We start from the raw sequence: 17,202 nt of genomic DNA on the forward strand, positions 1-17,202 counted from the left end.
CCGTCCCGGGGTTTCTCGGCTGCGTCGGCGCGGCCTCGTCACCGGGGCTGCGGAGCCTGCCATTTGCGGCGGGGTTTCTTCTCGTCTCCCGGACAGTTTACCGCTGCGGCGGAAGCGGCACCTTCCAGGCTTTGGAGGTCGATGGAACCCAGCGGGGGACTGACGCAGCTCCGGGGTGGGCTTTTACTGCGGTGACGGTGACGGGCAACCATCATAGGCATCTAGCGGACCGGTGCAGGGATAGCTACACTTAAAACTCCCTGACAGACCGCGCAAATGACACTGGTAGACCCCCCTATTTTGAGGCATCTGTCGTGCGTTTATAAGGATTCTGCCCCTCCTCTTCACATTCCCACCCTCCCATTCCCAGCACTCTTAAGAGGCTGCTTTTATTTGCCTTTATTTTTTTAAAACGCAATCTTGGGTATTCTGAATTTCTTACAGGCCGTTGTTACTATGGCTTAAAATTTTTAATCTTTTTGACAACATGCTCAGCGTATTTTTTCTCTTTTAAGGTAATGTAGCAGATATATTTTGGGTTTTTCAGAATTTTAGTGATTGGATGTGGAGGGTGAGGAAAAAGGCTAAGGGTGGTGTGCACAGGATCTTGAGTCAGTTTGCTTGGGAGTTGAATCACAGCACTGCCATTTATTTATAAGCTGTGTGATTTGAGGCAAGTTAAACTTAATAAGTTGGAGTAATGGTATTGGTAGGAGTATATAGGATGACTCATGGTAAACATTTAGGGCAATGCCTGGCACATAGTAAGCACTAAACGTTGATGTTAAAAGGACAGTCATTCAAGGTCTCTTCTGGGTAAGGGCCTATGAGAATAAAGATGTGTGAGGAAATGAAAAGAAACCCAGGGATTAACATGGTTATAATAGCTGCATAATTGTGTCTTTAACAATATAGTAGGCATATGTCTTTGTAGGATTTTGGTAATGGGTCTGATTTAGTTTCTTTTAGGAATAATGGAGTAGGTTACAGCCGGTTCCAGCAGAGGAAAGGAATAGGTACCTACATACAGATTGTAATTTTAAACTGCTGGCATAGTCATGAACAACAAATGTGGTGCCAGAGTCTAAAACAGAACTTCATTAAGGGTTTCTGTACGCTGACATTGACATACTTTTTAAAAAGCCAAGTTTAGAGATTTCATGAGATTTTTAGTGGGGACCCTGGCTCCCAAAAGATTAATATCTTAATTCTGTAGACAGAATTTAGAATGTTCTTTGAACTACCTAACTTTTCCATCAAATAAAGGGGAGGGGTGGAGTCAGAATTTTAAGGACTGGTTATTAATGCTACCTCTGTTTTACATTTAAAGAGTATTATTTTAATCAGATGTTTTTCTTCATACAGGAGAAATCATTTACTTTAGAAATTGGGGATTTCAATTAGCAAGTGAGTAACTGTAACAGGTGATGGCATTCTATAAATTTAGGTCTAAATGAAAGGGCAAAACAGTGCTTTGGATAGCATTGAAGGGAGAGGGTGGAAGAGGCAGAGACAGTGGCTTTTAAGAGTAGAAAGATTAGTATTTACTTGGCTCCCAGTTTGGTAAAGATCCGCCATGTGTGACTGGCGATGCTTTCTGGGATGTCCCAGGTTCTGGAATGCAATGATGGGTCCATAGTCTTACCTTCCCAGGCTTCCATTATGCTTTCATTTGTTTGTCTCTTTTGTTTTGTCATTTTCTATTCCTTCAGGCCTGCTTTTGTCCTTTTTGAAAATATCACTTGTGTTTCTTCAATTTTTCTTTCTCTAGTTGCCTTCTGTTTAGTTTTCCTAGATTTCTCGTGAGTTGGTCTCCCAATCCGCACCCCTAATTCCTACTGCTCAGACACAACCGGACAGCTCTTAGTTGTTTGTTTACCATATACTTCAGACTTGTGAATAACACAGTACATACTTTTATTTCTCTCTCTCCTTTTCCACATTATAGATACTTTATAATCTGTCCTCCAGATCTCTGTCCACAGATCTTTCTCCCCCTCATTCTTCCAGTTTCATTGTTGTAATTTTTGGTTAAACGAATAGTTTGTGTTTATATAATTATGATAAGGTACATATTTTTGCATTTGAGCCACCTTTATTGCATAGTTCTATTTTTCTTGAAGTTAATAGTTTATTTTTTTGGTTTGTTGAGTTATCTAGGATGTATTACTAATTCTTTTTTTTTTTTTTTAAGATTTTATTTATTTATTTGAGAGAGAGAGAATGAGAGAGAGCACATGAGAAGGGGGAAGGTCAGAGGGAGCAGGGAGCCCGATGCGGGACTCGATCCCGGGACTCCAGGATCATGACCTGAGCCGAAGGCAGTCGCTTAACCAACTGAGCCACCCAGGCGCCCAGCTTAAAAATTTTTTTAAGGGTCTTTCTTATGGAGCACTCTTGTCTTACTGCTGCAGTCTGGATTGGCTCCTCCTCTTTGCTACACAGTTCTAGCTCTGGGAGTTGGCTTATCATCATCTTGAGAATTACCTTCACTTCTTTTCTTAGACCCTTGGTTTCTTGCAATTCATGTCCTTTTGACTTTCTCTGTTTTGGTGTAGCACAGTCTCCAGTTTGCTTTGAGAAGGAATGGATGGGATTTTTTTTTTTTTTTTAAACATGGTATGCCTGAAAAAGTTTCACCTAATTTATAGTTTGATTATCAGAGTCTAGGTTTGAAATAATTTTTTCCTTCAATTTCGAAAGTATTGCTTCATTTTCTGATCATTTGTATTGTTAGAAATCTGATGTGATTCTTGTTATTGATAGCTTGTAGGTTTTCTGGAAGTTTCCTTTCAATTGGAAAACTCATTTCTTCCAGTTCTGGGACATGGTGTTATTTCTTTGAGCATTTCTCCCCCCATCCCAAGCTCTCCTTTCCCCTTGCCCCAATCTTACGTTTTTGCTAAGTGAAAGGTGGTTCTGGTTTGATCATCCATATATTTCTTTCTTACTTGTGTCTTTTTGTTTTATTTTTAACCTTGTCTTCCAGGGGAAGGAGATTGGGGAACTCACCACCATTCAGTATCTAGACTTTGCTTATCTGCTTTTATAACCCCTGCCCTCACCCTTGTCAGGACTTCTTAAGTTTGGAGCCCCTTGGTTTATACTGAGAAAAAATCCATTTGCTTAAGCTTTTTGCAGGGGGTGTTCCAGACCTGGGGTGATGGAGAGTCATTTGGCTGTGCAAGAGGAGGGTTAATGTGACAACTCTCCGGGTCTGAATGTTCTTGTTTTCAGCCCCACATCAGTTTTGATAGGAGTGTAAATGAATTTAAGTTTTTACTTACAGTGGCATAAAGTATCATGGAAAGAAGCAGTGACTGAATCATGGATGTCCTGGATCATGGACTGACTGAATTATGGATGACATTGGCTCTTTTCCTTCCTACCTGTGTATCCTTAAACAAGGCACTTTACCCCCTTAGGCTTCAGTTCCTTTATGAAATGAGCAGAATGAAGACAGAAGACTATCAAATTTCCCCCCAATTTTATGGTTCTATATATTATTATTTAATAATTGCTGTTCAGTTATCCTGAGATAGTCTTTTTTTTTTTTTTTTTTTAAAGATTATTTATTTATTTGACAGAGACACAGCGAGAGAGGGAATACAAGCAGGGGGAGTGGGAGAGGGAGAAGCAGGCCTCCCGCCAAGCGGGGAGTCCAATGTGGGGCTCGATTCCAGGACCCTGAGGTAATGACCTGAGCTGAAGGCAGATGCTTAATTACTGAGCCACCCAGGCACCCCAATCCTGAGATAGACTTTAATGAGATATTTCGAGGCAAAATAGACAGTGGAGTTGATTTTTCTATTATGTGTTGACATTGTAACTTGTGGGAATCTATTCATTTTCTGTTCATTTTAATGCCCATCTTGACTGTTGTGTATTATTGTAATAAACTGCTTCATAGCTCTTATGGATTTGGGGAGGGAAAGGAAGGCTCTGTTATGATTACAGTTCTAGCCTCCTTGTTTTTCTCAGGTTTTTTATTAATATTGAAGTTTAAGATTGCTTATAGTTTTTTACTTTTATATTTATTTTAAAAAAATACTTATTTGAGAGAGAGAATCTGAAGCAGACTCCACACTGAGTGCAGAGCCTGGCGTGGGGCTCGATCCCATGACCACAAGATCATGACCTGAGCTGAAATCAAGAGTCAGATGCTTAACCAACTGAGCCACCCAGGCACTCCTCTTATTCTTTACTTTTAAAATATATCCTGTTAAGGATGTATACTCAATACTGTCATACTGAGGTCACTTGGAATAATTTTCTGAGAATATGTCACTATTTTGACATAAAATGAGAGTATATTTTATACAGCTTTATTGAGATACAGTTCACATGCCATACAGTTCACCATTTAAAGTGTACAGCGTAATGAATTTTGGTATGTTACATTATTGATGTTTTAAGTTGTAAAATATATGTAATCTGCCATTTTAATGCCTTTTTTAAAGTTTTTAATTTTAATTCCATTATTAACACTGTTCTATTAGTTGCAGGTGTACAATATAGTGATTATATTATAGTGATTATATAGTGATTATACAGTGCTCATCATGATAAGTATACGTCTTTAATCCCCATCACCTATTTCACCCATCCCTGCTTCCACTTCCCCTCTGGTAACCATCAGTTTGTTCTCTGTAAGAGTCTGTTTCTTGGTTTCTCTCTCTTTTTTTTCCTTTGCTCGTTTGTTTTGTTACTTAAACTCCATATGAGTGAAATCATATGGTATGTCTTTCTTTGACTTATTTCACTTTGAATTATACTCTCTAGCTCCATCCATGTTGTTGCAAATGGCAAGATTTCATTCTTTTTTATGGCTGAGTAATATTCCATTGTGTATATATGTACCACATCTTTATCCATTTAACTCCTGGTAGACACTTGGGCTGCTTCCATAATTTACCTTTTGTAAATAATGCAGCAATAAATATAGGGATTGTGTATCCCCTTGAATTAGTGTTTTTGTTTTTAACTTTTTCTTTTTTTACAGATTTTATTCATTTGAGGGAGAGTGAGTTTGTGCGCACAAATGAGGGGGGCGGGGCAGAGGAAAAGGGAGAGGGAGAAGCAGAAGGAGCCCGACAGTCCCAAGTAGGGCTTGATCCCAGGACCCCAAGATCACAACCTGAGCTGAAGGCAGATATTTAACCAACTGAGCCACCCAGGTGCCCCTGAATTAGTGTTTTTGATTTTTTGAGTGAAAAACCAGTAGTTATGATTACATCATAGCTCTATTTTAACTTTTTGAGGAACCTCCATGCTGTTTACCATAGTGGGTTCATCAGTTTGCATTTCCCCCAACAGTGCAGGAGGGTTCCTTTTTCTCCAAATCCTTGCCAACAAGGATGGAAATTTTAGCCATTCTGATAGGTATGAGGTAATCTGTCATTGTAGTTTTGAGTTGCATTTCCCTGATAATGAGTGATAGTGAACATCTTTTTATGTGTCTTTGGCCATCTGTATGTCTTCTAAGGAGAAATGTCTGTACGTGTCTTCTGTCCTTTTTTAAATTGTATTTGCTGGGTGTTGTATAAAGTCTTCATGTATTTTGGATATGTCATTTGGATATGTCACCTTCTATTCAGTAGGTTGCCTTTTAGTTTTTTGATTGTTTCCTTCACTGCAGAAGCTTTTTATTTTGATGCAGTCCCAATAGTTTATTTTTGCTTTTATTTCCCTTGTTTCAGGAGACCTGTCTAGGAAAAGGTTGCTATGGCCGATGTCAGAGAAATTACTTCGTGAGTTCTCTTCTAGGATTTTTATGGTTTCAGGTTTCACCTTTAGATCCTTAATCCATTTTTTTTAAAAGATTTTATTTATTTATTTGAGAGAGAGCGAGAGAGGGAACACAAGCAGGGGGAATGGGAGAGGGAGAAGCAGGCCTCCCGTTGAGCAGGAAGCCCGATGCAGGGCTCTATCCCAGGACCCTGGGATCAAGACCTGAGCTGAAGGCAGACGCTTAACGACTGAGCCACCCAGGCACTCCCCTTAATCCATTTTGAATTTATTTTTATGTATGGTGTAAGAAAGTGGTCCAATTTCCTCCTTTTGCATGTAGTCGTTCAGTTTTCCCAGCACCATTTGTTGAAGAGACCGTCTTTCCCATTGCATATTCTTTCCTCCTTCATTGGAGATTAACCATGTAATTGTGTGTTTATTTTTGGGCTTTCTGTTCTGTTCTATTGATCTTTGTGTCTTTGTGTCAGTACTAAACTGTTTTGATTACTACAGTTTTGTAATATAACTTGAAGTCCAGAATTGTGATACCTACAGTTGTTTTTTTGTCTTTTCCAAGATTGTTTTGGCTATTCAGGATCTTCCTTGGTTGCATACAAATTTTAGGATTGTTTGTTTTAGCTTTGTGAAAGATGCTCTTGGTATTTTGAGAGAGGTGTTAAATGTGTAGAGATAGCTTTGGGTGATGTTGACATCTTAACAGTATTCTTCCAATTCATGAGCATGGAATATCTTTTCATTTTTTTCTGTTGTTTTCAATTTTACTATCAGGGTAATGCTGGCCCAGAGAATGAATTTGAATTTGGAAGTTTTTCTTCCTCTTCTACTTTTTGGAATAGTATGAGAAGAATAGGTATTAACTCTTCTTTAAATGTTTGGTAGAATTTTCCTCTGAAGCCATCTGGCCATGGACTTTTGTTGGGAGTTTTTTGATTACTGATTCAATTTCATTGCTGGTAATCAGTCTGTTCATATTTTCTGTTTCTTCATGCTTCAGTTTTGGTGGGTTACATGTTTCCAGGAATTTATCCATTTCTTCTAGATTGTCCATTTTGTTGGCATGCAATTTTTCACAGTATTCTGTTACAATTGTTTGTATTTCTGTGGTGGTGGTGGTGGTGGTCTCTCTTTTGTGATTTTGTTTAAGCCCCCCACCCCCCCCCCATATGTTTTTGTTTGTTTGATGAGTTTGGCTAGAGGTTTATCAGTTTTGTTGATCACTTCAAAGAATCAGCTCCTGGTTTCATTGTTCTGTTGTTTGTTTGTTTTTAAAGATTTTATTTATTTGACAGAGAGAGCAAGAGAGGGAACACAAGCAGGGGGAGTGGGGTGGGAGAGGGAGAAGCAGGCTTTCTGCGGAGCAGGGAGCCCGATGTGGGGCTCAGTCCCAGGACCCTGGGACCATGACCTGAGCCGCCCAGGCGCCCCATATAACATTTCTGTTGTAATCTTTATTATTTTCTTTTGCTGGTTTTGGGTTTTGTTTATTCTTTTTCTAGGTTTTTTAGATACAGGGTTACATTGTTTGAGGTTTTTCTTCTTTCATGAGGTACACCTGTACTGCTATAAACTTCCCTTTTTTTTTTTTTTTTTTTTTAAGATTTTATTGATTTATTTGAGAGAGAGCATGAGGAGGGAGGAGATGGAGAAGCAGGCTCCCTGATGAGCAGGGAGCCCAACATGGGGCTGGATCCTAGCACCCTAGGATCATGACCTGAACTGAAGGCAGACACCCAACCGACTCAGCCACCCAGGCACTCCTAAACTTCTCTCTTAGAACCTCTTTTGCTACATCCCAAAGATTTTTGGACCATTGTGTTTGTTTCCATGTACTTTTTGAGTTCTTCTTTGATTTCTTGGTTGACCCATTCATTGTTTTTCAATGTTTGATCATTTCAAAGAATCAGCTCCTGGTTTTGATTTCTTGGTAGTACCATGTTATTTAACCTCCATGTATTTGTGGTCTTTTCAGATTTTTTCTTGGGGTTGATTTCTTGTTTAATCTTGTGGTCAGAAAAGATGCATGGTATAACTTTGATCTTTTTGAATTTGATGAGATTTGTGGCCTAATATGTGATCTCTTCTGGACCATGTTCCATGTGCACTTGAAAAGAATGTGTGTTTTGCTGTTTTAGGATGGAATGTTCTGAATGTATCTGTTGAATCCATGTGTTCCACTGTGTCATTCAAAGCCGCTGTTTCCTTGTTGATTTTCTGTTTGGATGATTTGTCCATTGATATAAGTGGAGTGTTAAAGTACCTACTATTATTTTATTACTATTGATTAGTTCCTTTATGTTTGTTATTAACTGTTTTGTGTATTTGAGTGCTTCTATGTTGAGTGCATAAATATTTACAATTGTTATGTCTTCCGGTTGGATTGTACTCTTTACAATGATATAATGTCCTTTCTTGTCTCTTGTTAGTTTTTGCTTTAAAGTCTCTCTTGTCTGATCTAAGTATTGCTACTCCAGCTTTCTTTTGACAGCCATTTGCATGATAAATCTTTCGCCTTTCCCCTCACTTTGAATCTGCAGTGTCATTAGGTCTGAAATGAATCTCTTGTAGGCAGTATATAGATGGGTCTTTTTTTTTTTTTTTAATCCAGTCTGTCACCCTGTGTCTTTTGATTGGAGCATTTAGTCCATTTACATTCAAAGTAATTATTGATATGTATTAATTGCCATTTTGTTACTTGTTTTGTTCGTGTAGTTTCGCTCTGATCCTTGCTCTTTTTCATGATTTGCTGGCTTTAGTGATATACTTGGGTTTCTTTTTATTCTTTGCATATCTATTACTGGTTTTTGATTTGTGGTTACCATTAGGCTTGTATGTAACATCGGCATTTAGCACTCTGTATGATTTAATATTTGTTTATGTTTCAACCCATTCTTCTCCTCGCGCCCCCCCCCCCCCATGTTTTAGGTATATGGTGTCATTCATTAACATCCTCTTATTTTGTGACTCCCTTGACTGTTTTTTACAGATACACTTATTTTTAAGTGTAAAAGTTACTTTTGTGATTCCTCCTTTTCATATTTTTACTTATATTCTTTCCTTTCCACTCAGAGTCCCCTTTAATTAATCTCTCTGTCAAATAAATAAATCTTAAAATTAATTTCTTGTAGGGCTGGTCTAGTGGTCATGAACTCCTTTAGTTTCCATTTGTCTGAAAAATTCTTTATCTCTTTTTCTATTCTGAATGATAGCCTTGCTGGATAACATATTTTTGGCTGCAGATTTTTCCCTTTCAGCATTTTGAATATATCATGCCACTCTCTTCTGGCCTGCAAAGTTTCTGCTGAAAAAAAATCCACTGATAGCTTTATGGAGTTTCCCTTGTATGTAACTCTCTTTTCTCTTGCTGCTTTAAAATTTCTTTCTTTGTTAGTACTTCTTGCCATTTTAATTATAAGTTTTGGTGTAGATATTCTTCAGTTGATATTTTTCAGGGGATCCCTGTGCCTCCTGGATCTGGGTATCTGTTTCCTTCCCCAGATTAGGGAAGTTTTCAGCTATTAATTATTCAAACAAATTTTCTGCCTTCTTTTCTCTTTTTTCAGGGATCCCTATAATGTGGATGTTACTACGTTTGGTGGAGTAACTGAGTTTCCCAAGTTTATTCTCAGTTTGCATAATTTTTTGTCTCTCACTTGCTCAGTTTGATTGTTTCTTTTAGCCTATTTATTTCATTAAGTGTGTGTTTTTTTTTATTTCATTTATTCTTCATCTCTGGTTTTTTTGTTGTTTTGTTTTTTGTTATCTCTTTGTTAAGGGTCTCACTGATGTCTTCCCCTCTTTTTTCAAGTCCAGGGAGTATCTGTATGACTATTACTTTAAATTCTCTATCAGGCATATTACTTAAATTTATTTTGCTTAGGTCTTTTGCTGCTGTTTTTGTCCTGTTCTTTCATCTGGGTCATATTCCTCTGTCTTCTTATTTTGTGTTTCTTTCTTTGTATTAGGAAAGTCAGTTACATCTCCCACTCTTGAAGGTAATGCCTTATGAAGAGGATGTAATGCTTTGCAGTGAGGTATCCCCTGTTTTCCAGGACCTGGCGCTTCAGGGCATGTCTCCTCTGCGTGTTGGATGTGCTCTGCTATTGTGTTCTGGCTTCTTTTTTCTTTAGTCCAGTCATCTGCACAGGTTCTTTTTGCCTGTTGTGGGCAGTGTTCCCTGCTGGGGTGGGCTTGTTTTAGCAAGGTACATGCTGGTCTCCTTGTGAAATGAGATCTGCCACTGCTGCTGAACTGATGAAAATGTGTGGGTCAGAGATGTGGTGTGGGCAGGGTTTGCACTGATCTTCTGGGGCAGGTACCCACAGGGACTGAGGGAAGTGTGACTGGGAAGGATAGGTCCAGAGAAGCGTGGGGTGGCATGGGGAGGGTGGTTGGTGTAAGCAAGTTAAGTAGCAAATGTGATACCACTCTGTTTCCTGGAGGTGGTTATGTGTTTATGCTGGGGTCATTGGAGGGAAATGGCCCCTGCCAGCTTCTTTGTTCCTGGAGGGGACTCCCTGTTATCCCTGCCTCTCGGGGACACACTGTGAGATGAGTAAATAACTCTTCCTCCTGTATGTCGTAGACATTTTTCAAGTTGCTGCTTCTATGCTATATCTCTGTAGGCTGTTAGTTGTGGTTTGTCTATGCCTTCTGGGCTCTCAGAGCCAGATCTCCCTGATTTTTAAATTGCTTGGCCCCTCTTGCATTCAAAGCAAGGGGGATTCATCTCCCCCGTGTGGGCTCCCTGGTGTGATCATCTGTTTCTTGCCCTCCACTGTGCTACTGGCTCCCTCCTAACCGTGGATGGCCACAGTCTGTTTTGCTCCCAGACCAGGTCTCCTCCACCTTTCCTACCTTCTTTCCTGTGGCCTCTTCTCAACCTTTAGTTCTGGAGTTCTGCCAGTCTCTGGATCATTTTCTGGGATATTTACAGTGATGTGCATGTTCCTGTGGGATGAGGTGAGCTTAGGGTCCTCCTAATCTGCCATCTTCCCAGCCTTCATGAACCACTTTTAAGTGTACAATTCAGTTTTTAGTTATATTAATAACGTTCAACTACCACCACTGTCTGTTTTCAGAAACTTTTCATCACCCCATGTAGAAACTTTGTAACCATTAACTAGTAACTCCTTAGGTTTCCCTTTTTTCTAGCCTCTGGTTACTGTTAATCTACTTTCTTTCTCTATGAATTTGCCTATTTTTGATATTTCATATAAGCAGGAGCATACAATATTTGTCCTTTTGTATCTGGGTTATTTTACTTAGGGTGTTTTAAGGGTTCATCCATGTTGTAGCATGTATCAGAGCCTCTCTTTTTTTTTGGTTGAATAATAATACATTGTATATATGTCACATTGTTTATTCATCTGTTGAAGGACACTTGGGTTGTTTCTACCTTTTTGCTGTTGTGAGTGATGCTGCTGTGGACATGGGTGTAGGGATATCTATTTGTGACCTTGTTTTCAATTCTTGTGGGTGTATATCCAGGAGTAGAATTGCTGGTCATACTCTTTTTAACTTTCGAGGAATCCCAAACTGTTTTATGTAGTGGCTGCATCATTTTACATCCCCACCAGCAGTGTAAGGGGGTTCCAGGTTCTCCGCATCCTTGCCAAAACTTGTTATTTTATTTTTCTTTTTAAAATGTAGCCATCCAGATCAACATGAAGTGATTTTTTTTTTTTTTTAAGATTTTATTTATTTATTTGACAGAGAGAGACACAGAAGAGAGGAAACACAAGCAGGCGGAGTGGGAGAGGGAGAACTTTCTGCAGAGCAGGGAGTCTGATGCGGGGCTCGATTCCAGGACCCTGGGACCATGACCCGAGCCGAAGGCAGACGCCCAACGACTGAGCCACCCAGGCTCCCCTGAAGTGGTCTTTCATAGAGAAATGTGTAGACAAGTTCTTTGCTTTGGGCTTTTATTTTATTTATTTTTAAAAGATTTTATTTATTTGAGAGAGAACGCGTGCACACATGCGAGAGAGTGCGTGTGCGAGGACAAGCAGGGGCAGAGGGAGAGGGAGAAATAGACTCACTCCTGAGCAGGGAGCCCAATGAGGGCCTCGATCCCAGGACCCTGAGATCACGACCTGTGCCAAAGGCAGACAAACGCTTAGCCGACTGAGCCACCCAAGCACCTGCCTTGGGCTAGTAATAGAATATTTGTTTTCTTCTTGAGTTGCAGAAATTATATATTGGATATAATTTTCAAATATTTTCTCTTATTCTATATGTTGCCTTTTTGCTTTCTTTAAAATGTAATTTGATGCACAGAATTTTTTAATTTTGATGAATTTCATTTTACCTGTTTTGTTTCTTATGCTTTTTGGTGTCATGTCTTAGAATACGTTATTAAATCCAAGGTCATGAAGACTTATCCCAGGGTTTTCTTCTGAAATTTTTGTGGCTTTTATATTTAAGTTGTTGACACATTTTGAGTTAATTTTTGCATATGGTGGGGGGAACAGTTCCAGTTTCATTCTTTTGCATGTGGAAAATCAGTTGTGCCATCACCATCTATTGAAGAAACTTTTCCCATTGAATGTTCTTTTCCCATTGAATTGCCAGAAATCCATTGGCTATAGATGTATGGGTTTATTTCTGAACTCTCAGTTCTGTTCCTTTAGACTATATGTTTGTCTTTAATGTTAGGATCACTGTTTTGATTGCTTTATCTTTGTAGTAAGTTTTGAAATTGGAAAGTGGTGAGTCCTCCAACTTTGTCATTTTCAAGAGTGTTAGTCTGTTTGGGTATCCATGCAGTTCCATATGAATTTTGAGGATTGGCTTTTCCATTTCTGCAGAAAAGGCTGTTGGAATTTTTATTGGGATTGTGTTGAATTTATAGATTGCTTTGGGTAGTAGAGCCATCTTGACTGTGTTAGGTCATTCTATCCCTCAACACATCTTCTCACTTGTTTAAGACTTTAATTTGTTTCAGCAATGTTTTGTAATTTTCAGTGCACAGTCTTTCATCTCCTTGGTTAAATTTGCCACCCAGGTATTTTACTCTTTTAGATGCTATTGTAAATGGAATTGCTTTCTTAATTCCTTTTTTGGATTGTTCATTGTTGGTGCATAGAATCACAACTGACTTTTGTGTGGTGATCTTGTACCTTGCAATGTTACTGAATTAGTTTCTTAGCTCTAGTGGTTTTTTTATGGATTCTTTGGGATTTTCTCTATCTAGGATCATGTCATCTGTGAAGGGAGATAGTTTTACATCTTCCTTTTGTTTGAAATTTGGAAGCTTATCTCTTTTTCTTCTCAAATTGCTCTGACAAGAACTTCTAATACAATGTTGAGTAGAAGTGGTAAAAGCTGTTCCTAATCTTAGGGGGAAAGCCTTAAAAGTCTTTTACCATTGAGTATGATGTTAGCTGTGAGCTTTTCATTCATGGCCTTTATCATATTGAAGTTATACTTAGTTTTCTGAGAGAATTCTTATATTCTTGTTTTCTGAGAGTTTTTATGAACAGATGTTGAATATTGTGAAATTTTTCTTTTGGCAGCAGTTGAAATGATCATTTTTTTCCTGTTAAAATGTATTCTCGATTTTTTTTTTTAATTGAACCATCTTGCATTCCTGGGATAAATCCCAGTTGGCCATATATTGGGTGTATAATACTTTTAATATGCTGTTGGATTCATTTTGATGAGGATACTTTGTTGAGAATTAGAGTTAAATTTTTTAAAACAATTTTTTGTTTTTAAGATTTTATTTTATTGAGAGAGAGTGAGAGAAAGAGAGCATGAGTGGGGAGGGGCAGAGGGAGAAGCAGGCTCCACGCAGAGCACAGAACCTGACATGGGGCTCAATCCAGGACTCCAGGATCATGGCCTGAGTGGAAGGCAGATGCTTAACTGAGCCACCTAGGTGCCCCTTAAAATTATTTTTTGGAGCAGTTACAGGTTCACAGCAATATTGCGCAGAAGGTACAGATATTACCCACATACTCCCTGCCTGCACACAGTGCTCGGCCTCACCCATTATCAGTATTTCCCACAGAGTGGTATACTTGTTACAGTTGAACCTGTTTTGACATATCCTTGTCACCCAAAGTCCGTAGTTTACCTTAGGGTTCACTCATGGTGTTGTATAATCTGTGCGTTTTGACAAATGTATAATGGTATGTATCTACCATTATTGTGTCACACAGAGTAGTTTTATTGCACTAAAAATCCTCTGTGCTCTGCTTATTCATCCTTCCCCCTAGTCCCTGACAACCACTAATCTTTTTAGTATCCTCATGGTTTTGCCTTTTCCAGAATATCATATAGTTGGAATCATACAGTATGTAGCCTTTTCAGATTGGCTTTTTCCATTCAGTAATATGCACCTAAGTCTCCTCCATGTCTCTTCATGGCTTAGCTCATTTGTTTTAAAGTGCTGAGTAATATTCTGCTGTCTGCATATACCACAGTTTATTTATCCATTCACCTACTGAAGAACATCTTGGTTGCTTCGAAGATTTGACTATAAAACATTTGTGTGCAGGATTTTGGGTGGCTTAAGTTCTCAACTCCTCTGAGGAAATACCAAGGAGCACTATTGCTAGATCATATGTTTAGGTTTTTGAGTTTTTGGGGTGTGTGTGTGTGTGTTTAGTTTTGTAAGAAACTGCCAAACTGTCTTCCACAGTGTCTGTACCATTTTGCATTTCGACCAGCGATGAATGAGAGTTCCTGTAGCACCACAGCCTTGCCATCATTTGGTGATTTAAGTGTTCTGGATATTGGCTTTTCGGATACATATGTAATGGTGTCTCATTTTAATTTGCACTTAAACAAATTGATGTGGATCTTTTTATATACTTATTTGCTGTCTGTATATATTTTTTGGTGATGTGTCCAGATCACTGATTCATTTTTAAATCTCATTTTATTATTAGTGTGTTTTGGGTAATAGTCCTTTCTCAGATGTATCTCTTGCAAATATTTTTTCCATTCTGTGGCTTGTCTTCATTCTCTTGACAGTGTCTTTTGCAGAACAAACTTTTTTTCAGAACAGAAATTTTTAATTTTAATGAATTAATTTTAATGAAATACAGCATATTAGTTCTTTCATGGATTGTGCCTTTGGTGTTGTATATTAAAAAGTCATCACCAAACCTGAGGTCATTTAGATTTTCTCCCATTATCTTCTAGAAATTTTATAGTTTTATGTTTCCATTTAGGTTTGTGATTCATTTTGAGTTAAATTTTGTAAAGGGTATGAGGTCTGTGGTTATTGTTATTTTATTATGGTTTTGCCTGTGGATGTCAATTGTTCCAACACCCTTTATTGAAAGACTGTTTTGCCTCCATTATATTGTCTTTGCTCCTTTGTCAGAAATCAGTTAACTGTACTTATTTGGGTCTATTTCTGAGCTGTCTGTTCTGTCCCATTTTGTTTATATTTTTGCTAATACACATTGTCTTTTTTTTTTTTGAAAAGTCTGTGCCTTTTTTGGCTGAACAGGCTACTTAAGAGGGATGAAGTAGAGGAGTGGGTGGCTCCAGTACCAGGCCTGCTGTGCTTCACAGCCTTGTAGGTAATGGAGAACTCACCCAGATAGTGGGCATTCATCTTGGGCTTGGTTTCCTCCTGTTCGAAGGTCTTGCCATTGTAGACACCTACCATGCTGTCCACCATCTCAGGCAGGATGATTGTGTCCCACGGGTGCATCTTAACCACATTGGGCTTTTCCATCAGGGGAGCCTCCTCCTTGGCCTTGCACAAGTGCTTCAGCAGTGAGCATTGTTTCTTCCACAAACCCCGGTTGAGCCTCCACTGCTGCCAGGCGCTGTACAGCTGCATCAACTGCTCCTAGGACACGTCCAGCAGCTGGTTGAGGTCCATGCCACGGTATGTGAACTTGTGGAAGGTGTGCTTCTTCTGCTCCACTTCTGCTACATTATCAGCTCTTTGGAAGGGACCACCTAATACCACATTCTTTTGATTAGTCTAGCTTTACGGTAAGTATTGAAGTCAGGTAGTGTCAGTCCTTCTGATTTTTTTCTTCAATATTGTGCAACTCTGGGTTTTTTGCCTCTGTATATAAACTTTAGAATCGCTTTGTTGATATCCACAAAATAGCTTCTTGGGATTTTGATTGGGATTGCATTCAATCTATAGATGAAGTTGCGAAAAACTGACATCTTGTTAAGATCAAATCTTCCTGTCCATGAACATGGAATGTCTCCAGTTATTTAGTTCTTTGATTTCGTTCATCAGAGTTTTGTAGTTATCCTCTTATTGATCTTAAACATATTTTGTTAGATTTATAACTACAGTTGATCCATGAACAACATGGTTTAAACTGCACGTGGCCACCTCTCTGTGAATTTTTTTTGATAAATACAAGGTAGTATTATGTATTTTATCTTCCTTGCGATTTTTTTTCCTTCCTTATGATTTTCTTAATGTTTTTTTCTCTAGTTTTATTTAAGAATGCAACGTATAATATCACGTACAGACTATGTGTTAATTGCCTTATGATTTTGGTAAGGGTTTTAATCAGTAGCAGGCTTTTAGTAGTTAAGTTTTTGAGGGAGTCAAAAGTTATGTATGGATTTTCAGCTGTGCAGAAGGTTGGCACCCCAACTCCCACATTGTTCAAGGATCACCTGCATTTCGTTTTTGGGGGTGCTAATGTAAAATGGTTTTGTGTTTTATATTTCAAATTCCTCTTGTTCATTGATGGTATATAGGAAAGTGACTTTTTTGTATTATGCTTGTATCCTTCAAACTTACTATTTCCAGGATTTTTTCATCAGTTGTTTTGGATTTTCTTTGTGGACAGTCATGTTGTCTGCAAATATAATTTTATTTTTTCTTTTCCAACCTGTGTATCTTTTCTTTTCTTGTGTTTCTGTATTAGTTAGGGCTTCCAGTATGATGATGTGAAGGAGTGGTGAGAGGGGACATCCTTGCCTTGTTCCTGATCTCAGCGAGAAAACGTTGAGTTCCTTACCATTAAGTATGATGTTCGTTTTTGTAGATATTCTTTATTAAGTTGAGGAATTTGCCTCTGTTCCTGATGTACTGAGCGTTGTTGTTTTTTGTTTTTTATTGGAAATGGGTGTGGAGTTTTGTCAAATGTTTTTCTGCATGTATTGATGTGATCATGAGATTTTTTTTTTCCTATAGCTTGTTGATGTGATGGATTACATTAATTGATTTTTGAAAGTTGAACCAGCCTTGCATACCTGGGATAAATCGCACTTGGTTGTGGCATATAATTGTTTTTATACATTGTTGGACTTGGTTTGCTAATATTCTTTTGTAGCTATGGATTGTGAGTGATGCTGGTCTGTAGTTCCTTGTAATGTTTTTCTCTGGTTTTGGTATTAAAGTAATGCTGGTCTCATAAGATGAATTAAGAGTTATTTTCTTTGTTTTTATTTTCTGAAAGATTGTGGAGAATTGGTATAATCTTTTTTATTAAATGTTTGGTAGACTTCACC

At 38.4% G+C, this 17,202-nt stretch overlaps 1 protein-coding gene and 1 pseudogene across 2 annotated transcripts in view; one reads left to right on the forward strand and one right to left on the reverse strand.

The window, feature by feature from the left end:
• RANBP2 (RAN binding protein 2) overlaps nt 1-17,202 on the forward strand; it is an 81,878-nt gene that overhangs the window by 445 nt on the left and 64,231 nt on the right. The gene's annotated exons all lie outside the window — the stretch shown is intronic.
• LOC118007494 lies at nt 39-16,991 on the reverse strand (annotated as a pseudogene).

Source organism: Mirounga leonina, unplaced genomic scaffold, assembly GCF_011800145.1.
Source record: "Mirounga leonina isolate KUSES-001 unplaced genomic scaffold, KU_Mleo_1.0 Mir_125, whole genome shotgun sequence".
Lineage (NCBI taxonomy): Eukaryota > Metazoa > Chordata > Mammalia > Carnivora > Phocidae > Mirounga > Mirounga leonina.